The 27,312-nt window shown below is 40.7% G+C and overlaps 1 protein-coding gene and 1 long non-coding RNA gene across 2 annotated transcripts in view; one reads left to right on the forward strand and one right to left on the reverse strand.

The window, feature by feature from the left end:
• LOC117448860 (metabotropic glutamate receptor 4-like) overlaps positions 1-27,312 on the forward strand; it is a 250,368-nt gene that overhangs the window by 24,576 nt on the left and 198,480 nt on the right. The window lies entirely within an intron of this gene.
• On the reverse strand, positions 12,930-13,351 carry LOC139434087 (uncharacterized). The gene is made up of 2 exons (XR_011643509.1): positions 13,249-13,351; positions 12,930-13,028 (listed from the first exon to the last, which is right to left on the reverse strand). It is a non-coding gene; the product is annotated as an uncharacterized lncRNA (long non-coding RNA).

The raw sequence follows: 27,312 nt of genomic DNA on the forward strand, positions 1-27,312 counted from the left end.
AAGTATTCAGTATTTTTGCTCTCTTCAGACTTGTTTGAACAACATGAATCAGAATGAGTGTAGATTTACTAAAAGCAAAACAACGATTTCCACCCACGGTGTTCGAAATGGTGCAGTCTGGTCTGAAGAGCCATTTAGTCCGATTTACTGTGCTATCAAAACAGCCAGGTGTTGTGAACAATTATTTTACAACACCAGATGGGATGAATTTTCAACTCACTCGTCCATCATAATGTTTCTAAAATCTAAGTTTATAACGCCACCATGCAGGCACACTGCAAAACAAGTTAAGCAGTACCTGCACGAACACCAGGATGAAGTCAAACCACTTCCATGAACTCCACAAACACATGAAACCTTTATGAGATGTTCCAGAGTGCATAGCGTGAAGCGGAAACCCTCCTCCTTCAGCTGGAGGCTTTCTTGAAGGAACGTCTAACATCCCACACAGCTCTGTTGCAGTGTTCAGAGGAATGAAGCTGCTCTGAAGCAAAATGTCGACACGACTCCTTGTTAGGTACCTGATATCCATATCTGTGTATTTCTACAGGAATTAGTTTTAATGATGATGAAAGCCCCCGTCTGACGGCACCTAGGGTTTAGTGACGGTATATTGTGCATTGGGGACACTTCTTTGCACCTGACCTACATTAAACAACGTATATTTCAAGTAGCACAGTTAAGAAGTGTTTGTTACTAAACACACTCAAGTAAACTTTACTATCAAATTTCAGTTTTTGTAAGTACATTTGACTTACTATTGCATATTAGATTTTACTCAAGATTACATTTGCATCTTATTACAAATCTCCAGTAAAAACTATTTGGCTTTTCAGGTTGTTTTTATTTGCTATTCTTACCTTTTATTTAATAAATATGTAGGTAATATTTAAATATAATTATTAAGTATCATCATATGCAATTCTTATTCAATAAAACTGTTTTACACTAAGGCTACTACAAAACATGAAACAGTAGACACTTTTAAACAACACATTTGTGTTTGTCCTGTTGTCTGATACATGCCATGATTAATCTACAGTTTACAATCATTTTAACAAATACTGCACATACATCGGTTAAACTAAACAAAGCAGGTCGAAGAAGAATCAGGCCCTTTTCTTAAGTACAAATATTCATACCACACTTAAGAATACTCTATTACAAGTGAAAGTCTGGTAATGAAAATGTTACTTAAGTAAAACTATAATTAGCTAAATGCTGTTTGAGTACCCTGTAGTAAAACATCCAATATTAACAAACAAAAACGTAATAGCTCAAGGATTTCTAACAATATTTAAATGTTTTGGTAAATTAAAAAACAGAACCTTATACTTTATAAACTCTATATAAGATGGTGAAGCACAAAGTACAATATTTCCTTTTGATTTGTAGTGGAGTATAAAGTGCAACAAATAGAACATTCTCAAGTACCTCAACATTCCACCACTGCTTATGCAAACATGTGGACTTTCAAGAGAAATCTTGAGGAAATTAAATTCAAGAGAGGTTTTTGAAAACGACAGAAGCGTATTTTAATTTTGATGTGTTACTTAAGTTCATTGCATGGATGATGCCCGTGAGCAGAAGGCGTTCACAAAACATTTACACTCATCAAGCACCTCCGATCCCTCGATGGAGATGGACACGTTGGGAGGTGCGGCGTCTTCTTCTGCTGCACTTCATGGAGGACATGCTTCATGGAGGACATGGAGCTTCACGACACTCAACATAGTTCTTTTTCGACGATGTCTTTGCCTCAAATCTGTCAAAACATGTAAATCAGTGTTAACATACAACACTGTAAACTTTTTTGTGAATTTACTAAGACTGATTTGGTTGAGCTAGCTATTTCATTCAGTATTTAAGTAGCCATTGATTGAACATGTTCTTTGCAAAGGGGATGGGGTAAGCTTCAAAAGGTTCAAAGGGCTTTATTATCATATGCACAGTAGCTACAGTGTGGATATGGGAATTTATATTAATTCTTATTTGTTACGGTCAAAGTATGACTACAAATAAGGAAGCTCAGTTTATAAAATGTTCGCTTTGTTCCCAACAGGGAGTACACCTGATTAAATAATTCGGTTCTAGAAGCTCAAACTATCAATTCTCCTGAAAAAAACATTTTGAATCAGAATATTAAACATTGAAATTGAGTAAGTTTGAAAATATATATAAATATTATACAGTAAAATTAGATTCCAATGTACTTTATCTAAATGTTAACTTAAAAACTGGACAGGTTTTTCACATAATGGCAAGATGTACTTACCTTAGAGAATAGAGATATTCATGTGCAAACAGAACAGATTTGAACACAAATCAAGCAGAACATTTAACTGGTTCTCTTTAATCAGCTCCGCTGCAGACTCCATCAAGCTCCATCAGGCGGAGGGCGACTTCCGTCTAACTTCAAAGTGGTGCTGTTGAACCAACCCAGTCTCATGGCATTTCGTGTTCACCAACACGATTTTTAATCTATTGATTCGTGGGGGGGGGGGGGGGGGGGTTGAGACGCACAGGCTGCAGCGGAGACGCTGCGCACAGCTGATCGACAGCTGGAACACAAACCACCAAATACAAAAACATAATTCAGATCCAGTCGTCATGACTCCACTCCGGAGGGATTCCCCGATCACTTCTTACAGTTTCTCATCAAGGGGGGTCTCCTGTCCCCGGCACAAACACACTGCCTGAGGAAGGCTATGTGTATTGTTTTTGTCATTAACCTTTTTCGGGCCATTTATTTTGGTGACGATCCGACCTCCATGCTGCTACTCGGGTTCAAACTGCATCCACCAAGCAATATGATTTATCTCGACCTCCCCAAAATAACCAACATCTGACACGGTGTGAGATGTCTTTTTTTAGCTGTTCTGTCATCATTTCCTGCGATCTCCTTCATAAAGTCAGTCAGAATGAATGAATGAATGAATGGGCGTTTCTTTGACTATTTATAGGCAAATATGGGCGTTACGTGAAGCCCGCAAAAGCTGCACCGCATTTCGAGTCGGTTGTGGGGAAAACCGGCGTTGGAAGTGCGGTACGCACTTTCCTCGCCGGTGCGCAATGTTTGGTGAATCGGAAAATGTCTGTACCTATTTTTTGGATTTCTACTACGTAAGCAACCTTCCCGCGTGAATCCTACGCACGGCGTTATAAATGAGGCCCCAGGGCTGCCAACACTCACGCATTGAGCGTGAGAGTCACGCAATTAACCCATATCTCACGCCACTCACGCCACACATGCGTTTCTTCACGCTAAGTTTTCGTCCACAATAAATGTATATAAATTAGGGCCGGGACTTTAACGTGTTAATTAAGATTAATTAATTACACACAAATTAACGCGTTAAAAAAATTAACGCATTTTAATCGCACTTATTTTTGCACAGCGGAACGTTTCTCACTGGATGAGTTTCAGGCGTACCGATTATACTGGAGCACCAACTAACGTTCATGACTTCAGCATGGGACTTCAAACAACAACAAACCACGGTGATCAATAGTCAAACATGAACGAACAAGCTGATGAGACCGCTTTGGTCGGCCCCGTGGATGGGAAATTTTGTTTGAAAAAACGGACGGGTGGAAGCGTCGACAAGAGCACGGTTGTGTGCAAATTATGCAAAAAAAGAATTTGCATATCACCGCAGCACATCAAGCCTAAAGTATCACCTAAATGCAAAGCATGTAGCAGCTAGCGTGGACGTTAGCCCGACTCCGAGTGCAAGGAACCACACCCTGACCCAACCCACACTCAACCAGATGACTGGTTTCAGGGCCAGGATAAGTAAGTCCATGTCTGAGAAAATAACCAACTCCCTGGCTCACTGGATTGTCACTGGGCTCGACATTAAAGACTGCCCGATGGCCCGGGGCCATCTAGTATTTAGCTCGGGCAATGAAGCCTCACCTGCTGGGTGCCCGATCGGGCAATCTATTATGCCAGTATCATGCAGCTCGCGGATCCAGTAATGAGTGACCCGACAGTAAAACTAAACATATCTATAACTAGTTTAGGTAGTTTGAGAGGTAATTAAAATAGCTACGTGTGATATTCTAACCTGAAGTGTGTGTTTTGTTCCGCTCACCGCTGCATGTGCTTATGCAGAGCTGCGTGTCGAGTCTCGACTCGTCAGCAGCAGCTTATCTCTCTCTCCCGTCAGATTAGACTTTACTCGCGTTTATATCCATATCGATCAGATCCAGCTAGTTCTAGCTAATGATATGACTACCTGCTTATTAAAAGACAACTACACAATAAGTGTCGCTATGCAACCGGATGAGGCCACAAAGTATAGCGCAGCATTATGCATTTGTTTACATGCCCACCGGAACCCCGAGGCATTACCAACAGATCAACGCACAATCAACCCACACAGGACATCTCTTTCTCCACATTACGTGTTAGACATTAGAGTTGACTATTCTTGTCTGTCTCATACTTTTCTTGTCTGTCACATAAGTGGCGCAACTGAAGCGGTATTACGCTAAAGGGAAATTATTTTGACCGAAGATATTTAGATTTGCCGGCTAACGGGAACTCTGACGTGTGCTTCGCGGATGCGCTCGGCTCCTCTCGACTGCTGCTCGGGTCAGCTTCCGGATGAGGAGGCATTCGTTCGACCAATTTACAGTAGTTAACATTACAAACATTTTTAACATATTTGATTAAAAATGCGATTAATTTCGATTAATTAATTACAAAGCCTCTAATTAATTAGATTAATTTTTTTAATCGAGTCCCGGCCCTAATATAAATATAAAAATAAAGTGAAGGAACAGCAAACCGAGCAGTCTACGAAATGAGACGGTCTTCTGGCTTAGTTCAGTAAAGTTGGAACGATATTGGGAGATTCTGATTTCACGGATCAATAACTCATGAACAAAACGTTGTTCAGACACAACTGACGTCTCCTAAGTACTGTGGTAAGGTTGACAACGAACTACAATCGCATTTTGATCAAAAAAAGCCAATACGCACCGTCCTCCGAGCTGGACACTTTACATTGGTCTCTATCCGCAGCCGGAGAAGAAACGAATGCTCAGGGACCGTCTGCAAAGTGCAACTCCGAAAAAAGAGAATATAATATTCAATCACTATTATACAGCTAATTACTACCAAACTCACTGCACACATCAATAGTCTCATGTGTGTCATACTACATGTTACGTTCCCTTGTAGCGCTAGGGGTACCAAGGGAAGTAGCGACACACAAGATAGCCGGACGAGAGAAAAAGGAGAGGAAACGGAATGCTGAAGGAGTTTAAGTGAGGTTTTAATCCGTCAATAAGTAAGGCGGCTCACCAGCCAAAGTACAACACAAACGTACAATAAACAACACAACTATGCTGGGTCGTACACAGAGACAGGCTGCACACATGCAGCCAGACGAGAAGGAGAGAAAGAAGGGGCCTCACTGCCGTCCTCCTCCGGTCCTATATGGAATCCTTGATTGTAAATTAGGAGCACCTGGGAAGAGGCTGCACCTGGGGACAATCAGAGGGAGAGAGAGGAAAACACACACACACACTACGGCACGTAACACTTCCCCCCATAAAACACACCTTATACTGCTCACCAGCAGCCAACACCGGAGCAACACATGGAACAACACACACAACACACACACCACTCACTGAACACAGATCCACATCGCTCTGAGCTAGGTCCACACCCACCGCTTCAGAGACGGACACACCCACAGCACTGTCACAGACGGATGCAGAACTTAACTGCAACTCACCACTCTGTCGCAATCGCAACCGGGTGCCGGTCTTTTGGCTTTTCCAGAGCAGCTGCCACCTGCTCCTTCCGAGCTACACACTCTGCCTCTAGATGACCATGATCAAGACAAAAGAAACAATCTCTTTTTCTTGGGTCCTGGAAGAGAAGCAGAATGAGCATGTGTGGCACGCCTGTTCGAGCTTTCCGGAAACCATCACGATGAGGAGAATCGCTCTGAGCCAAAACACCACTGTGTGATAGCTCAAGCCCTTCCTCATCCGCCATAGTGGTGGCCTGCTTTCGCTTCCAAGCTGCACAGTCTGCTATCATATGACCTGGGTCAAGACAAAAATAACACGCTCTGTCTAGCCTGGGACCTAACAATGGAACACTGGCACAGGGAACATAATTATCAGGAGCTCTCCAATAAGTGTCCCGCTGAGGAGGATCCCGCTGAAAAAACACGCTCCTGTGTATCAGCGCAGACTCGTCTGCCAGAGTGGCAGCCTGCTGAATGGTAGTCACTCTCTGCTCATTCAGGTAGACTACCGTACGCTCCGGTACACAGTTTTTGAACTCCTCTAACAGCATCAGCTCACATACTGAAGCGATGTCATCCGCTTTACATGCTCTACACCACCTGTCAAAGAGGACTTTCTTCTCCCTCGCGAAGTCCACGTATGTTTGGCCAGCAGCTTTCTTCATGCCGCGAAAACGCTGCCTGTAGGCCTCAGGCACAAGCTCATATGCCCTGAGAATAGCACCTTTCACCTTGTCATACTCCAAACTATCCTCGACAGAAAGAGAAGAGCAAGCTGCTTGAGCCTTGCCGACTAGCTTGCATTGTACAAGTATGGCCCACACGTCTTCTGGCCAGCGCAGAGCAGCAGCAATGCGCTCAAATGCACCAAAGAACATCTCCACTTCCGACTCAAGAAAGACAGGGACCAGCTGAATGTTGCTACCAACATCAAAAGCAGCAGCAGAACCTGAAGGTGTAACGGCAGAATCACCCACCACAGCTGCTTGGAGCTCTAGCTGACGCATCCGGACAGCAGTGTCTGCCTCCAACTTCCTGATCTCCAGCTCCTGCTTCCTGATCTCCAGCTCCCTGATCTCCAGCTCCCTCCTGAGCTGAAACTCTCGCTCACGCTCCTCCCTCTCACACTGGAGACGAGCCATACGCACTTTTACCCTGGCATCTAATTTAGACCCCATAGCAACGGCTACTTACAAATATTATTATTTATTTATTTAGAAACTTCCCCAGATCCTGCCTACCAAACTATACCTAACTATCTTCTGGAGCGTGCCGGGCTCGAGGCGACTTTAAAGGCAAACATCAGCGGCCGAAACCCTGAATCGCCTGCCCCCAACAGGGAATAAATCCCCACCCAGGATTTGCCCGAAAATAAAAAAGGCAAAATAAAAAATGAGTGCCCGAAGGAAGGACTGATTCAGTCCAGCTAGACACTCCCCTGTCTAAACTGAGGAAGCTGTTCAACAGTAAATAATTTCACAGCAAATTATACACCTATATACTAGGGGTGTAACGGTACACGTACCGAAATTATTCGGTACGGGCCCTTCGGTTCGGTACACGTGTGTACCGAAGTGTACCGAACGAATATAACGTTAAACGTAAAAAATTGAGAACGTGAACAACTTCTTGGAAGTAATCTCAGGTGCTGCGTCGCAGCATTCAGAGTAATTTGCTCCCATTGGGCTCACCGCGTCAGAGCGAGCAAGTCATTTCATTGGATGAGAGGGCATGCTATGAGAGTTGGTCAGAGGGATGCGTTCAAATTTAGTCGGTAATTTGAGGAACTGTGGAAAATTAATGGCGAACGCAGATAAAGTTGAGCTCGAAAATCCTCCAGCATCATTGAAGTCTCCGGTTTGGGAACATTTTGGTTTCGCAGTTACGTACAAGGATGACGGACAAAGACAGGTGGACCAAACCAAAGCTGTTTGTCGGCATTGTTCAACTAACATTGGTTACGCGGCTGGCAATACATCAAACTTGCACACTCTTGAAAAGGCATCACCCGAACGTGAATATAACCGGTACCAAAAGAAAAAAGACTGAAGTGCAAACCCAACTCCCGCTAGCATTTAGCCTCCACCACTCGCAAAGACTTCAGACCGAGCCAAAGCTATTATAAACGCCAAATATCCTTATGTTGACATGTTAGCAAAGCGCTACCTGGCTGTATCTGCTACCTCTGTCCCTAGCGAGAGGGTTTTCTCCACAGCAGGAGACATTGCTAGTGCCAGCAGATCTGCCCTTTCAGCAGCCATGTGGACAAGTTCATTTTTCTTTAAACAACATGAAAATACAATGACAAGCAAGTCCTAATGTCAAACTGGCTGCTTAGGTACTAGTACAGTACAGTTCAAATACAGATTATTTCAGTTCGTCGAAATGCTGCACCTTAATGTTCATTTGATTATATTTTGTATTTATTTGAGTGAATATTCACAGTTTAATAATAATTAAAAACCCAAAACTAATAGTTTATGTTTTGTGAGTACTTGTACAGTAAAGTTCAAATACAGATTATTTCAGTTCATCGAAATGCTGCACCTTAATGTTTATTTTATTATATTTTGTATTTATTTGAGTGAATACATTATTTACAGTTTAATAATAATAAAAAAATATATATATGTTTTGTTTTGTGAAAAAAAATTCTGCTGTACCGAAAACGTACCGAACCGAACCGTGACCAAAAAACCGAGGTACGTACCGAACCGAAATGTTTGTGAACCGTTACACCCCTACTATATACACTACTGCTCACCACCAAACACAATATCAACACTAACCAACAACCCAATACTCACTCTTTGTCTCAAAGATTGGACGAGCCCCCATGTTACGTTCCCTTGTAGAGCTAGGGGTACCAAGGGAAGTAGCGACACACCAGATAGCCGGACGAGAGAAAAAGGAGAGGAAACGGAATGCCGAAGGAGTTTAAGTGAGGTTTTAATCCGTCAATAAGTAAGGCGGCTCACCAGCCAAATTACAACACAAACGTACAATACAACACAACTATGCTGGGTCGTACACAGAGACAGGCTGCACACATGCAGCCAGACGAGAAGGAGAGAAAGAAGGGGCCTCACTGCCGTCCTCCTCCGGTCCTATATGGAATCCTTGATTGTAAATTAGGAGCACCTGGGAAGAGGCTGCACCTGGGGACAATCAGAGGGAGAGAGAGGAAAACACACACACACGCCCACACACACACACACACTACGGCACGTAACACTACAGCAGAGAGTTCTTGAAGAATATGCTTTTGAATAATTTTGGGGAATATTTATAATGTAAAATCTTCAATAAATATGGCATTATCTTGAATAACTTTACTATTATACAGTATATTTCTACCAAATTCACTATTTGCATTGTTGTTGTTAGCATCTGGTTAGCTAGCTGCGCTAACGGATATTAGAAGCTGTTTCTAAAACAAGGAGAGGGAGAGCTCTCTCCTGTCAGACTGAGAGAGATAACTACAGCTCAGTGAGGTAAGGGACTCTCTCTGTTGAGATAGTTAACTTTAGTCTACCTCAGTGGGTCTCAAACGTTTTGGTCACCATTTATGAGAATAAATGAAAAGCAGTTATGAAATACTATATGACAGTAAAACAAGAATACAGTTTAAATGATTAGTGATTTGTAAAATATCCATAAAGCAAAAGAAAATCTGTTTACAGTTCTGTTTCATCTGGGTGTTGAGAGATGTATCCATACATTCATTTTGCTCTCAAAATGCACCAGGTTGATGAATTCAACTTCAATATTTAAAAAAAAAAAAATCTTCCAGGGGGAGCATGCCCCCGGATCCCCACCAAAAACAAAATCTCACTCCAAATTGAACTCAAATGTTGGCAGCCCTGAAGACTAACGTTAACTAACGTTCGTTTGATATCCACATTAAGCTGACAAGCTAACAGGGATGTTAATAAAGTACATAAATATACTTACATGATTCAAAATCCACAAGTATTCATATTAGACGAGGGTCCATGCTCTCTTCTCTTCATCTGGAACCGTCTGCTTTTTTTCAAATGTCTGTACCGTGCACAAACTCCTCTGACGTCACCTTTATTCATATTGCCCAGGTACATTTTACTAGCTTTTCACAGGTTGTAGGTCAACACATTACTTTAGTTAACATTTACTTTGTGCTATTATTTAAATGTACTTATCAAAATGAAGATACAAAATTACTTGCAAATTCAAGTAACACATTAAAGGTGGGGTAGATAATTTTGGAGAAACCAGCTCGAGTGCACTAGAATTTGAAAATAGAGAGGCGAAGTCCCTCCCTTTCCGGGAGCCTCCATGGGACCCCGGAAGCGTAAAATTATACATTGAAGTCAATGGAGAGAGAAAGGTTATCTTTTGATCCCGTTTGAATTGTGCCACGAATGACACATATGATGTTTGTCAATTTAAAAGAATATTTTGCAAGTCAAAAAAATTAAAATGTGTCATAAAACTGTGAAGTTACACATTTTTTTGTGTGAAACCGCTGAGTGAACTACAGGTCTCTTGGTCTCGCACAATACGCGTCACCATCACAAAGACGGCCGTCACGTTAGCAAATGTCACCTGTTTCTTTCAGAATGAGAATAAAAGTATAAAACGAGGTGACTACAAGTCTGGACACGTTGAGAGCTGTACATACACGAAAGGGGAGTTATTCGGTTCTGTAAGAGCAGCGGGACCGGCTTTACAAGATGTTGGTGAGTAATATGAGTGCAATGTGTAACGTTAATGTCAGCTAGGCTAGCTAACATTAGCTAACAAGGTACACTAACGTGTTTTGTTTCAGTAACTAGTTTTCTCCTTTAGAACTTCGTGGTCTGTGTGTGCTGTGGATAACATTAGTGTTCACAAGAACAAGGTATACTCCCGTGTTTTGTTTTAGTTGCTCTTCAGATTGAAACGGCCAGTTTTATATCGACTATACTGTATGTGTGATCTCCTTTTACATCTCGTTGTGTCATTTGAGTTTATTTGCTGTGTGTAGATTCAAGGGTTTTGGTTATCTTGTCAATTTGTTTGGTTATCCAGGCACAGCTGTGCGTGACTCCCTCGGGTACACTGGTATGTGTTTTCCTAATGTAGAGAGCATTGATTAATTAATAAACTACACACTGAGTCTAGATCCTGACCAAATCCTTTTTTATTGTTGATCAAATGTTTTTCAAAAATGTATTCATACACATTTAGAAAAATACAATGTACAATCACAACCAGTACAACACACATTACAAAAAATACAGAAAAAACAAACAATAACAACAATCAGACAAAACTATGGAAAAATAACCCCTCCCACCCCAGATCTGGACCATCCTTGTATTATTGCTCATTCAATCTATTATAGCATGCTAACAAACATGGTACTTTCTTTATTTGTACAGATCTGCATGGGAGGTGATGGCGCGATGCAGAGCGCTGTCTGTGATTGTGCACGGGGGATGTACAAATGCAGCCACGCTGCAGCATTGGCAATATGTGCCATGTGGCAGATCAGCTCCACAGATGTTGAGTGCCAGTGGAGGAAGCCTGGCACTTCCAAAGTAGTCCAGCCGGTGTCTCAACTTTACCAACAGTGAGAGGAGACATACAACCCACTGGCCAGAGACATCGCCACTCAGGATGTAGACTGGTTTAGGTCTGCACTGAGGGGCGCACAGTGTGGCATGGCATGGCTTTTGTCACCTGAGCCAGAGCCGCGGCCTCAACATCAGGCCATTGTCACCGTGCCGGAGCTGGTGAAGGGGGTCGGGGGCTTGAGGCAATTCTTGCCTCAATGCGACTGAGCAGAGACCAGCAAGCTGCCATCCAGACAGCCACCGGAGGACAGCGGACAAAGTGGCAGTTACACAGGCGGGGCAGGTTGACAGCCAGCAAGTTTGGTTCTGTGCTGCGGTCGGGACTTTCATCCACTCCATGCGCGTCCCTCATGAAGAGGGTGCTCGGGGGGTACAACTTGGACGGAGTCATGGCTGTCAACTGGGGGGTTGTAAACGAGGCCGAAGGGGTGAAGGCTTTTGTGCAGGCCTCTCAGGAGACAGTGTTCAAGTCTGGTCTCTTTGTGAGTGAGTCGGTGTTTTGGGAGCATCCCCCGATGGACTTGTGCAGCCATCTGCCCTGCTGGAGGTGAAGTGTCCACCATCATTATATAGGATATATATATATATATATATATATTTGTATACATATCTGTAAATTGTATAATTTTATTTGATTTAAAAGTATTTTTGATCTCTGTCTATAAACACAAACTGAGTAAGATTGACAATAAAGTTGACTTTGAAAAATATATATATTCTTTATGAAAATAGTTGACTGTTGGAGAAATGAATCCAAATGAAACGTTGGACTGAACTACAACTACGCCTTTAAATCTCTACGGACTGTTCTTCAGTGGGATGGCAAGTTCCTATCTTTAAACATTTATTAGTTTTTTCTCAACAGATTTGATTTTCTGAAGTTAATTTAACTTAACCATGTAAGGTCATTATTAAAAAGGTACAATCAATTTGTTTATGGTTGAATAAAATAATGATAAACATTTCATTTGGATAATTTACTGACAGAATAAGAAACTCAATAATGCTCTACTCACCTGTTCCTTTTTATAAAGTGAAACAGTTGAAACGATAGATTTTAGTAAACTTAAAAACAACCTTCTCCAAAAGCTATCAAGGAATATACCGAATACTTGTTTTAGAACTTTATTACATATTTTTATATAAATAGTTTGAGTGATCCATAATTGACAGAAGCTTGTGTTTACACTGACCTGTCACTCATATATTAATGTCTTTGTAACTTATTTAAACCACTACCTCACTCATTTCTTTCATCACGGTTCAGTAAACTAAGTGACACATGAACCAGTTTAATAATTATAATAACGTAGGATTGCAACTCTTTGAAACTGTAGGTGGCTCTTAAAAGAGCCGTTGTATTTGGGTGTGCTGGTCTCAGGTCAGTCTAAGCCCTCTCTCGCGGATGCAGCGGGATGTCCTTAGGCATGATGTTGACCCTCTTTGCTTGGTTCATCTTACTGGGGGGCAGCTACATGGATGTCGGTGCAGTCCACAATCATTGTGCAGTTGAAGGCAGAATGAATTTATTATTGACTCCGAATGAAGCACAACTTCATGTCATACAACACATTGACTTTATTTGTAATTGTGTAAAAAAATAAAGCATTGATTAGCAAGCAGGACCTGCAGGAACAGAGCACGGTGATGGATGGAGCTGGGAAGAGAGAAGAATAAAGAAAACAGATCAACTTTATTATCGGATATTAAAAATTCAATTTCAAAACAAGTTGCCGCTCCTACAGTTTTCTAGTGTGTAAAGATGATTTCACTTGACCTATGCACAATATCACACTCAATACATGTGTGTCTCTGGGGGGTGCATTGTGCCTTTGATGTATATAAATAATATACCATAACCAAATACTATTACGTACAGTGGAAATCAGGTTGCCAGAGCAGGTCAGTCCAGTGTGCATGTTCCTCAGGGTCTCAGCAGTTACAGGTGAGGGAAAGAAAATAAAAGAGAAAAAGGTCAGTAACAACACTTTAAAGTAACAACACTTTGAATAATGATCTCTTTTAATAATTTTCTATCAGTAATCACTCAACTACTGTCTTTACAACAAACAGATTGACTCACTATCATCACAATGAAACACGTCCAGAAGAATGGACCACAGATGGAAATGAGCTATTAGCTATAATCTGGCATATTGCATCTCTTCTCTTTGCTGAGATTAATGTTTTTGTATGCATGGTCCTTCTATAAATAAATACATGTCATGCAAAGCTGCCTGCCTGCCTTCCTTCCTTCGACTCTCCCTGAACTGCCTGATCTTTTAATGTTCAATGTTAACCATTTGAGCAGATAGCATTAAGTACAAAAGATCGCAGATGCTAATCTGCCGTTAGCCTACCTCCCGCCCCCTTAGCACCTGGCGATAGGCTGCTCTTCAAATGTTTCACAAAATACTTAACATCATGACTACTCTTACTGTTTAACATTTGGGTTCACTTCATGTTAAGGCTAATACAAATGACAAGGCTAAGTAATGTGATGCTAACTAACGTGCTCGCTACTAGCTATGTAGCTAGCTTGACTGTGTTCCATGCACAACATGTGTATTACCTGAGATCTCTGATCCAGCGACTCCTGGTCCTTTCATCAGACGGGAAGCGATAGAACGAGCTATGATCTATAAGTATGATCACTTATGTGATTGCAACCTGGTACAAAGCACACAGGCATCTTGTAAAAGTGAATTTATTTTTAGCAATCTCTTATTTATTGGAGGGAATAAATCAGTTATGAGATCTTCTTCTTCGCTTTAATTACGAGTCGCAACCACTTGGAGCATTATCGCCTGTGACATCACTTACGCGAGCCAGAATGGGATTTGGGATTTGTAGTCTTTGTAGTCACGTATTTTTCATAGTCTTATATTTCAACAGTTTTACGACAAAATGTGACTTTTTTGACATGGAACTTATTGTTTAAGATTGACAAACATCATATGTGTAGTTTGTGGCACAATTCAAACGGGATCAAAAGATACGTGTTCTCTCTCCATTGAATTCAATGTTAATTTTTTGCTTCCGGGGTCCCATGGGCCGGAAGTAGATGGGCGTGACTTCGCCTCTCTATACACAGCCGGAAGAAATCTGCTACTTCCTTACAGAGCCCCTCCTCCAACACACATGAACGCGCACATGACCAATGAGGGCACGAGATAAGTTTGTGCCCCGATGGAAGGCTGACAGGCAGGTAGGCCATCCAGTTACTTTAGCCGGGCCGGCTAAAATGATTGGTCGTACTTTTTACAGTACTACGGCTTCCACAGATGACATTTTTTATGGATTTTTTGTCAAAGCACTTAAGATATTCATTGCTATCGGGATGTTAAGAGCATTCCATGGAATATAAAAAGCCGGTTTCTCAAACGTACCTACCCCACCTTTAAATAAAAGGAGAGATTTTGAGTAAAAGAAAATTCTGCTCGTTTTTATCAGTGTGTGATCTCCTAGTGTCGCAAATACAGTTCATAAGATAACGTTGTATGAAGATGAGCAATTCCTGAAGGAATAGTCAGGGAAGTCATTTGGATTTCTTTTTGTGATTGATACTTTATTGAATGTTATAAAGACATGGGAATATATATAATATATAGAATATAGCTAGTGCATGTTTACATGCCCAAGCCCATTTATTTCCCCTTGAGGGCCATTAATGGAATAAATACATCTTTCCCTTTTTAAATAACACCTTTCTATCCGGCCCTGCAAAGAGAAGGAAACGTTAGAAAGCAGATTATGCAAGTCTGTGATTGATGGTGCGTGAGCTGACTTCAATTGTTGCCGTGCATCTCATACCCAACATAATAGTGGGGGAACTGTGTCCAAACAGAAATACGGTAAAGCAGAATGGGACTTGCTGACCCACAATTCCCTGCCAAAAATCACAAACTATTGTTCAAAACTTTCTTTCAGATGAGGTCCTGCTCTCTGTAAAGGTCACACTCACTGCAGTTCTCTTCTGCACCCATTATTTGCTAATAGAAGGAGGCTTTATCGATATATAGGCAGGAAGCTACCTTACTAAAGGTTGGGTTCAGGAAATATTGAGGTTCGTTGCAGCTTTCTTCCAAACTCCCTTAAGGCATGACAGTGCAGGATGAGACCGAACACTTGAGAGGCAGAAAGACAGGCAACCAAGGGAGGAGCAGAGTGAGCTTTACACTCAACTGGGGCATCTGCTCTTGAGGGAGGGACCCCTGTGACAAGTGACAAGGCGAAAGGCATAATATACAGAAATAGGTTGGGTTTTCCTGAGCCCCCCCTGAACCACCTTGTCTTAAAGTCTTTAAGGTGCACCCCAGATCTTTCAAGATTCTACAGAAAGGGGCCACACAGCTGATTCAATTGTTGAAATACTTCACCAGGACTAGGATTCATTGATTCTAAGATATAGTTGGATCTTTAATAAGTATAATAATAATAATAATAATATAAAAAGTCATTACCCACAGAGAGAGAAAAAGGGGTGTCCATATTTTATGTCTAGTTTACATTTCTCAGGCAAAGGTTCATGTCAAAAGGACCATGAAAGAAACCTTTGCCTAAATTAAAGTAAGCCATGACTTCAAAGAGGTCATAGTATTCTTTTGGGGTTTTTCTCTTTCCTCTAGTGTGTTATACAGGTTTTGTGCATGTAAACGGTCTGCAAAGGTGAAAATCCCACGTCCAGAGGGAGTTTCTGAAAGCATGTAAACATGTCACATTAGAAGCACAAGATACAAATATGAACCTGAAATTGAGCATAATAAACCCCCTTTAACAAATAAATTAAGCTAGCTAGTTACGTATTCCATGTCTTAAAAGGGTATCCTGTTAAGCCCCGAGCCTGTTTTTCAGGTCTCAGGCTCGAAAATGACATTCCCAGAACAAATGACCATATCTTCCCTTCTAAAAGGGTTAAATTAATAATCGTTTTTCTCAAAGCAAGGTTACATCTGTGACTTGGATGTAGAAGTGTCAGAATCAATATAGATGTTTTTATTTTAAAGTAAATTCAGATTGAACACAGTAGAAAAATGTAAATGATTGTGTCCGTCCAAAAAAAGTATTGTACTTAAAGTGAAAACCACCCTTGAATGATGGGATGGTAGACTAAAAGCTTTAGGATTCCAAACTAAAATATATAATAAGTACCCTGTATCAAGATTGATGCAAAACAAGTGAAATTTGACATTTTTAGACAGATTTAGCAACACATTTTTTTTTTCTGGGGTCATTTAGGTGGATTTTCCATATCTCTGGCCCCCCTTGGTCGATTGTGATGATTGACATCTCTTTCTAACCGTCAGAGCCAATGGAATCGTGGGGAACTCCCACATACACACACATTAGCAAATAAGGAGTGAGAGTGACGCATAGCCAAAACCGGAAGCTGCGATATCTCTGGTGGCTACCATTAGCAGCTAACTTTTACTCTCCGATTTTTACATAAAAATTGTATTATGGATTATAAATATTTTTTCAAAGCGACATAAACATTATCAACCTATGGATTAACCGATTCAGCCGCGTTTTTTCTCGTTTTAATGCCATTGAACACGTCTTTTGATCAGATTGACAAACAAAGCTCCGTAAAGGTACGTGTTGTGATGTCTGTGTTTGCTTCCCCTGTCGCGAGTTCGGATCGCTCAGTGATGATACTAAACCTATATAATCTGTGGAACCTCAGCTTTAATCGGATATCTCGTATGTGCAGTTACGATAAGTAATAAGGGTATCTTTATCTTGAGTTCTGTGCCAAAGTGCGTTAGCATTTTTCGCTCAGTGGTCATTTAGATGCTTCATTGTTTTAGTAAAAACGCTTTGTATCGTCAGTTAGCTGAGATTCTTCCCGTTAATCTGGTATAACACATTAATAGGTTTTTAAATATTAAGATGCCCTGAGACACAGTGTCGTGAAAAAAAAAAGACCCGCCAAAGGGGTCTTTGGGGCTTAACAGGAGAAAACCTACACTCATTATACAAGTCTTAAATTCCCTGTTGGCAAAAATAAAACCAGTTAAAGGATCTTACTCATTATGAGTGGAATGAATGGTGTCTTCAAAATATCTTCGTGATCAAGCTCATTGGAATGATTGGGTGATTTTTCTTCATTGCTTTTACTCTTACTGTATCCAGAGCTACTGTATGTATAATTGCCTAAATCAGGATGAAACCTAGTTTTAAATTCGGTCAATATGTGCAAATTAAAAATATTTTACAAAGGCTCCAAATTGGACCCTTGGGTTAATGGTGTCAGGATGCAGGATGTGTCTTGTAAGTGTGCTTTTGCTTTAATAAGGATGAACGACAGACAAGCTTTTTAAAATTAATTCCAAAGCAAAAACACATCGTTCTGCCAAGCCTCTTATAGTGTAATATAACTAATTGTAATAAATAAAGGCCTAACAGCTTTAATTAGCTGTCAGTATCGGGTCTGAGGTTGAGAAGCCTCCTCCCACTGCTTAGACACAGCTCACTCTTTCCCCACTTCCTGCTCCCCCCATCCCAACCCTTTCATTTTAGCCTACTTTCTCTCATTGATACCCTGTATGGGTAAATTGATGGAGGCATTTCAAGGTTGCCTCCATCTTTGATCGTCATACAGTGGACCCCATAGGAAATATCAAATATTAAAGCAATAGCTCTTCTCAGTAGTGCACACTTTGAGGCACGCTATGCCATGAGAATGCATAGGTGATGTTCACTATGCACAGCAGTGGTGTTATAGACTTTCCGATCGGTTACCCGTGGGATCTTCTTTCCACTACTTTGAACAGTTTGGTATTTGAGTCTATTAATATTCCCATTGCGAGAAACAGAGTCTAATCCAGGCATGACGAATGACAATGACAATGACAAAACTTTTGTCTCCCTTGAAGTCTATAAATGACATTCACTTGTGTTATTCTGTGCACAAGTTACTCTTCTACATGGGGTTTTTTACAGACACAAAACCGCTTCAGAACCACTTGACCTGACTCTGAATTGGAATGAAGCCCTACGAAAAAAAAGAAGATCTGGCTCACAGAGATACACACGGCTTAATGTAATCTAAACGTAATTAAAAAAGCCTCTGCATCTTATCTGAATACAAGACACTTGAAATGACAACAACCAATACAGACGTGCACTGCACCATGACATCAAATCCCAGTTTATATCCATAACAATTTGCCATGATTTGTGTGGATATGATACAATTATCATTAAACTTCAATCGGTTTCATGTTATGACATCGTATGTCACAGCTGTGAGAGTATAATTTCTCCCTTTAAGTATAGCTGCTAGCCTACCATACATGTTCTTTGATGTTCATTACCTGCTAAGATTTACATACGCATCATCCTCATCCTCATCATCATCATCATCATCATCTGTGATTCCCACAACACAGAAATTGATTGATGCTGCTTGTTTAGCTCACAAGGTGTTCACATCATATGGTAATGAAATGAATAGAAGCTGTGGAACAGTGGTAATGGTGTAGAAGCATTGATTTATCGAGTCACAAATACAAACCGGTCCCTAATGAGATGAAAATCCACCACAAATATCTCCTATTCAGGCTATAATCAAATCTGTGGAGCTTTATAGCAACCGATTACTCGGAGGGTTTGGAGCATATTTCTGTTCTCTTTTTTAAAGAAGATCCAAAGATCAATAAAAGCCCTCCGTCTCTCTCTTAACCCTTGTGCACCATGTTACCTTTATAATACTTTCATATTTACTTTAATGTAATTTTCTTTTCAATTATTGCTCCAATGGCACATGTTATACATCCCTATGCTGCCTTGCAGTGCAGCCTCTGGTGTAGTATTGATTCATATGAAACTAGCACACTTGATTCAACACCTCTGTAGGAAACTGTGTTGTCACCCAATGAGAGCGACATTGCTTTCACAGGGGTGTGGATATATATTATGTTCTGTGTCAAATCTTCTAGCCTTACTGAAAATGGTCGAGATAAACAAAATTACAATAGAGGAATTCCCAGAAGTATCAAAGTATGTTTTTTGTTGTTTTTGAGACGGTTTATATGCATAGAAATATGTTGCAAGGCTTTTAAATGTCTTCTAGCTAAACCATACAGAAGATCTTTCATAACATATTGCAAAAAAGCTAAACAGACTGAAAACAGTTGTCTCGTTTGCCAATTTCCTTCCTCTTGTGTCTCTGTGACAGAAGTGACCTGACCCTCGCTCCCGCAGTACTCAACAGCTCAAAAGGCAGTGAGAGAGTTAATCTGACAGGTCCACAGGGAAATGTCACTGTGAGCACATTATCTCTTCTCTTTTCACTTCCACTGTCAAATGTCAGTATGCTAATAAACATAAATTCATGTAAATAATGTAATGCATGTTATAGCATGCCATGCAAGGCTCCCAGTGCTTCTGCAGCATTTAAAGCCTCTGCAGATTCCCTGTGTGCCTGTGGGTTTTTCCACCACATGTTCAGGCAGATACAATCTAATGAAACATTAAAGTTTCAGTGAGGGGTAGTGGTCTCTGCGGAGGGGGAGCAGATGCTGACTGTATGTTCCAGGGTTTAAATCACATTTCCAAACCCTTTGGGTATACCCCACAAGAGGGGAAATTGTGTATTACTTGAAAAAAGAAGCACAAGCAAGATGCAGTTCCCAAATGGATAGCTACAATACATGCTATAGTGTACCATTACCAATATTTGTTCAGCACTTTTATTGTATTTACACATGGATCATTTAATTGATGTCTTACAGATGTCTTTTTTTGACTGCATGTCAAGGAACTTATGCCAACACTGCCAAGATTGCTTGAGAGCCACAACACCCCTGTTCATTCATATTTCCACCCATAAATGGTGGACTTCACTGCTGAATTTTCAAGTCAATGTTAAAACCCTGAAGGCGACATACAATATAATACATGGCATTTTGTGGAAACTTTGATCCAAAATGCTGTATCGTGAAGGCATTATATTACAGTAAAGCTCTAGCCCAGCAATCACATGATCTACCCAGTAAGATGCTAAGGGTGTAATATACAAACGCATAGTACTGAAAAAACGATACAAGAGCCAGAGCCAAGCTCCATTATTGAACCTCAATTAAACATGAATTCCAGATAAACATTTATTTGATTGCTACATTTAGCTAGCTGGACTGTTGATGAAAGGTGTTATAGTGACTTACCGCAGGGGTAGACATTAAGGGTACAATTAACACATTTGTTGCAATAGTAGCCTAATTTATGCACCGACTACATTACTACTTGTACTACAGCATTTGAATCATCAGTTCTTCCTCATTTTCCTCAATTGTTCATATTTGGTTTATTAAAATAATGATATTGTGGTCATTGTTAAAAAAATTCTGGTATTATTATGAGTATTATTATTATTTGTATAATGCACTTTCTGCCTTCCTGTCATTAGGAGTTAGACATGTAATGGCTATGTAGTAGATTAGATTAGATCCTTCATTATCCTAAACTGCTGGGACATTTTGCCAATACCTTTATATTGTCTTCACTTACTTGTCAGCATAGGTCGGCATTGATGTACAGAGCCGACAGAAACCCTTGTTTATATTGGCATCATATTGAGAGGTGCAGCCAGTGACGCGTCCTGAAACCCGGAAGTAATCTGCTGGTTCCCTCGACAAAAAGCAATGGGATTTCTCCACAGGGTTTTGGAAAATAGCTGGAAATAAGGTCTGTGGGAAACAAACCCGTTTGATAAATACACGTTTTGTTCAGCCGGATAATCTCCACATGTCTACCCTACTTTTATAATGTTCGAATCTAAATCTAATCGATAGATTATAAAAGGGTTTTAGGACGCGTCACTGCACCACTAGAAGCCAACTCCATCGATCAAGCTGGCTGAAACTTTCTCTCCCTCTTCTTCTCATGCTCCCTGTTACTCTCCTTTAACTCCTCCGGTGACTTTCTTTTATTTGAAGATTGTTTTTTGCCCGGCTACCGCTGGTATTAAAAACATTTTTGGCGAATGGTTAGGTGGCGCCATAGGCGGCGCTTGAGGCTCAGGTTTGGGAAGGCTAAATAACTTAACAAACATTTTTTTTACCTGACGCTACCCGGCCGCCTCCGGTGTCGATAGAAAGGAGATCAACTCAGTGAAAGCACCGCCTGCTGACCAATCAGAGCTCAGTGTGCGGAGTTTAAATCTATCAAGTCATATTACAGGATAAAGGAAATACGGTTTAAACTGCCATATGCAGAGAAGACGCCGACGTGTCGCACACCAGGCACTTATCATTCATATCACATCATCAATCAGATAATCGAACATAACATATCATATTTCCTTATCTGAGTCAGCTTCTCGAGACGTATCTGGCCGTGCAACACTTACATTGTCCCATACTCATTTCATTTAATTTCAAACCTTTATTTATACAGATAAATCCCATTGAGATCATTGATCTCTTTTTCAAAGGAGACCTGCTTAAGTAGTTCCACATGAAACATAAAAACATAAATAGAACAACAAAAGGACATCATACAGCATCATTTACATAATTATCCACATAAACAGGTACCAATAGCTTCTGATTGACTAGCATCCAACCGAGCTTTAAAAACATTTAGTGGCACCAGATTGTTCGGTTTCCATTTAATTTGCAGACTATTCCAAGACAGAGGAGCTGCGCATCTAAAAGCTGTCTTCCCTAAGACAGTCCTAGCAGTTGGCACATTTAATAAAACCACAGCATTCGATCTCAGGCAGTAGCCACTTACAATTTTCCGTGAGATCAGGGAGCAGATATAAGATGGAAGTTTCCCTAACATGGCTTTGTATATAAAAATGTACCAGCGACTGAGCCTCCGTACAGTTAGTGAAAGCAAACCAGCCCTTGCATACAGGGTACAGTGATGGGTTAATGCTTTACAGTTTGTCACAAATCTTAGTGCGCTGTGATACGCAGCATCTAACTTGACCAGGCAATTGGCAATTGGCATTCATATACATTGCCTGGTCAAGTTAGATGCTGCATATTGTTCTATACTGTTATGCAGAAGTATTATTTTAAGCAACACATTGGGTTGACGAAACACTCAACTCAAATGTAATTAAAGTCAGATCCCCTCGTGTCTTAGATGGGAGAGTGATATCATAAAACTGTTGTACGCTTTCAGACACTCGGTAGTTTATTTATTTTTTAACCAGTTGTTCTGTATTCACCTTGCAGGTGCAACTATGTGGCTTGTTTCCTGGATTATATGTTTAAGTCATGGATGTTTAAAGTTCATATTTGTCTAATATTAGTTTACTTTTCATTAATGAAGTATGACGCTGCGCTGTCAGTACACTTGTCCCAGAGCCCTAGACTTGTCCCTGTTTGTGATTGGTCAAATGTTGCTAACCTTTCACGTGAACGCGCTCTCAGCTGGAGAGAGAAACCCTGGCTGCGTTCCGATAATCCAAAGATCAGCTCCTAAATTCTAACCCTATCTCCTATTCCTTGACCTCTGAGTGAAACGTCACGGGGTTAAGGGATAGTGGATAGGAGAATTCAAAAGGACTTAGGAGAAGAGACTGCGGTACTTTAGAGAATCCGAATGCACTTTCACTATCCGACGTGTTTATGATGCGCCAGCGGACGTCATTGTGTGCGTCTGCTGCTGTGGGGAAACTATGGAAACTACAGTTTTCTATACAGCGGACTACAACATGGATGTTTAATAAGAACGAGGGACTGCTGTGAACTCATCTAGAGACTCTGCACCGTGCTCTGATGCTGTTGCTTTGCTTTATGAACGTGGACAACAGAGAAACATATTCTTCATGACCAAAGTTGGAATTGAAATAAAAAAGGAAAGTGAAACTTATGCTCGTCACCCTCTCCCTCCGGTCCACATGAATACAAATGATCCCAATACGTATGATTGTATGAACTATGAAAATATCTTAAAATAAATACAAATGTATTTATTATAAACGTTAGTCCTTAACATCTATCACTGTGTATATCACCATTCAAACATATTTTAAAAGTTGAACAAACCCCACACAGCTCAGTGAAATGTTGACTTTATTTGATCATTTCAGTAAAAACTAACGTTCATATTTCTCTTTTTGATTATAATACTGATGAACGTTCAGAACAAAGCACTTTGGCAACTTACCACATAGCCTACGTTTTAAAATGCTTAATAAGCACCGTAACTTTCATGATATAATTTCTCGGTCATAATCGATTGTTTCCGTGAACGGCCGACTGTTGAGTGACGGCAAATGCTGTGGCTGCAATGCATTGTGGGGCAGCATTTTCTCCTCTCCTTTCGTCAAGGGAGGTCCAGTGGTTCCTAAGCTAAAGGAGGTCATAAAGGAAGTTTGAAACCTCCTTTCCTTTCATTTAGAGAATTGGAACGGCACTTAACATGGCTGCCACTGAGGGACTTCCGGGTCATTTTACTTGGTTAGGAAGGTTCCTAAGCTAAATGGACTATTGGAACGCAACCCCTGGCTTGATTTACGGAGTTGATAACCAGCGTCGTAGGACCGCTTAGCGAGATCTCATTTGTTAGGGTTAGTTAAGATAACTCAAACATATCCAGGGTCTGTTGAACTGGCTTCGTAGTACAGGACACAGGTGGCTGCATAGCAGCGCTAATGTCAAAGACACAAACATTATACATTATGTTTTTATTTTACCAGGATGCAGTGACAAAAATATTTGGGAAGGTGCCTTCCCTAGCCTACAGTACCCGCCGCCCCTGTGTGGCGCGATAGTCTGTAGTGAAGGATCGCGCTCTCGCTGTGGAAAGTGGAAAGTAGCCTATATGCTGGCCCGGGATGTCTAAATAGTGCTTCCGGGCCAGCGGGCCATTTATAATGTCGAGCCCTGCCGGTTACCGGCCGGCCCACATCGTCCGACCGGCCCACTTCAGTACCGGCCCATCGGGATTCGTCCCGAACGTCCCGATGGCCAGTCCGCCCAGGTTTGTGTCTAGCTTCATACCGAATCGTCTGGGAGGGAGGCACGCACACATAAACACAGTTTTCTAAAGCTGCCTTTCCAACGGGGTTGCTGCTTGACTTAGCAAGCATTTAGTATTGTTTGTGTTTGTGTCTACCACAGGATGGTTGATCCATCTGCTGCAGTCACATACACTACTGGTGAGATCCCAGTGTCTAGTGGAAAGTGACTAAAGAGGAGAAAGCTGATAATTACTAAGCAACCTCACTTCAAAGAGATGAATAACGATGCTTGGAGTATTTTCAATGTTGAAAGCATCTTGACTCAGATTTTCAGCACCATCAGTTGAACCATTTATAAAGTGCCAGAAAAACAATGAAGAAAGTGACATTTTTTACAAATAACATAAATGTACTGCAGGTACATTTTTGAAGGGGCCCTATTATGCTCAATTTCAGGTTAATATTTGTATTTTGTGCCTCTGCTCCGACATGTTTACACCTTGAATGTTCAGAAAGGTCTTTATTATTTTTTGTACTCATACTGCTCGTGCTGAATCACCTCTTTTCACCCTCTGTCTGAAACCAGAGCCCAGTCTGCTCCGATTGGTTAGCTTGCCGGTTCTGTAGTGATTGGTCAACTGCTTCCCACCCCTTAGCAAATCACAATGTGTTTGAGCTATCAATAGAAGCTCAAGTGTTTCGTAGTGAAGTCACTATTTTACAGAAGTAAACAAAGGAGTCCAATGGAGGTGTTTCAGGCAGTGTGTGGGAGAGAACTTTGGGATTTTAGCCTTTGCTGACCATTTACAGGTCTACAGCAAAGGGAAACCCCAACGAGCTTAATAGGGCGCCTTTAACTTATCGTATTCTGTATTCACGAGGCAGCTTTACAGCCTGGTCCGTGCCTTATTATTAAGTCAATGGTAAATCGTTGCTTCTTACATTGTTGCAAAAAAAACCAGAGAGTGTTGATTATGCCGATTATACAGGAAATCAAAGTGATTACTATAATGTGGAAACCTTCATAGTCCCAGCATGGACCTTTGCCCCGCATATAGAATAGGTTTGTTCTCCGCAGTAATTACAGCTGTTCAGAGTTGAAGCCCGGTCTTTAAGGAGAACGTTACTTAATTGCTACCTTTGTCGTAACATTGCTGCTGATTGAAAGGATAATAACAGCAGTCAAAGTAATTGTTATGAATTCAATTGTTGAATTGCACGGGAACATTCCCCCTGGGAGCCGGTTATTGTTCTGAACAAGAAGCTATTGCATTGTTGCATAAATGCTGCTTAATTATTTTGCATGACAGAAAAAAATATTTAAATGTATAAAGTTCGATCATTCGATGACATTAAGGAATCATGTGCATGGATCCGAGTGATCTTACAGTAGATATCACAAAAAAACAATTTAAACCTAGAAAAGGGGTCTGGTTCTGTTTGTGAAATAAATAATGAATACTAGCACAATGCAGTGATTCATTAACAAGCAACACCTTGAAGATTCCTCTTGAAAGGCAAGTGCAGACCTGCATCCTGCCCTCTGAAATTGATATTCTGGTCAAAGACAGCGATTACAATGCCTGTCGTTCTCCCTCAAACGCCTTTCCTGAGAATTAGAGATAATGTGACAACACACATTATGCAGCGTTGCTGTGATCATGTTTTACTAACCTAACCGGCACAAAGATAACCTCAATCGCTCTGCGTCTTCAGAAAACTGTGATAAACCAACCGCTTTGCTGTAGGCCATGTATGCGACCGCCGATACATCTTCATATAAAGGCTCAGTGACAGCAGGTACAAACAAATCTATCTGGTATTAATAAGTGGAATATGGATTGCTGTAACCACAAGGCTTGTAACAAATCATAAATATGTATAACTTATTTCAACTATCAGTTACTCAAAAGAGCCAATGTCCCTTTGATTTCCCTCATCGTGACATATTTTTCTACGACTCAATGCATCACTATGTATTTGCTTTAAAAATATGTGAGAAGATATGTTGGTATTTTTTCTGTTCTCTGATGCAGTTTGTTTTAATGGTAGTTCAAAAATACAGAAATGATCAAAAATATATGTGAGGATATTTGATCAGATCATTTCAGCCTTCATTTCAGCTTTTCAGTCAACAAGCTAGTGGGAGAAACTGGTTGACAGTATAGCTCTAGATCATCATTTTAATTGGACCTATTCTCTCTTATTATATTGCTTTCCCCGCAGAGAAGATAATGAATATCAAGGAATACATTGAAAGTCACTTTAATGAAAGGGGGAAACCACATAATTCAATCCAGATCAAATGTAAACACAAAACACTGGGATTCATTTACTTTTAATTTGTGTCAAAGCAGTAGTTTGGTATTTTGTGAAAAACAAGAACTCACTTTCATGTCATAGAATAGCCTAGAATAGCAGAATTACTTGTAGTCTGGTCCTGTTAACGACATCTGCCTTCCAGCTCCTCTAGAAGTCACAACTATATAAGTAACAACGCCAGGTTAGCTATTTCCAGTCTTTAATCTAAGCTAAGATAACCAGCTGTTGGCTGTAGCTTCATATGTACAATATAGATATTAGAGAGGTATGAATATTTTCTAACTCTTGGCAAGAAAGCCAATAAGCAGCATGTTCCCAAAAAGGTCTATTTTAATGAATATGCGTATGCTTTCCAGTAATTCCACAGCATTATACCCTATGGAGTATGATTCATTTGTGTAACTCGATTAATCATATTTGCAGAAAATAGGGCATGCTGGCTGCCATGACCTTTAGCACATGCCAGATTTGACTCTCGCCTGGGTTTTCGTGTGTCTCAACCTTTTTTCAATAAAGATAAATATGCAAACAGATCAGGTCAAAGTGTATATTCAGAAGGTTGAGCCTTAGCACCCATTGTATGCCTAATCAACATCCGCCGAGAGAGTTCTGACTCATTAAACAGGCCCTTGGTGCCGGCATCAATAATGCAGAGGCGATGTGAAAGCTACGCTCAAAGACTTGCCGTCTTGTT

The sequence above is a fragment of the Pseudochaenichthys georgianus genome, chromosome 7, assembly GCF_902827115.2.
Source record: "Pseudochaenichthys georgianus chromosome 7, fPseGeo1.2, whole genome shotgun sequence".
Taxonomy (NCBI): Eukaryota; Metazoa; Chordata; class Actinopteri; order Perciformes; family Channichthyidae; genus Pseudochaenichthys; species Pseudochaenichthys georgianus.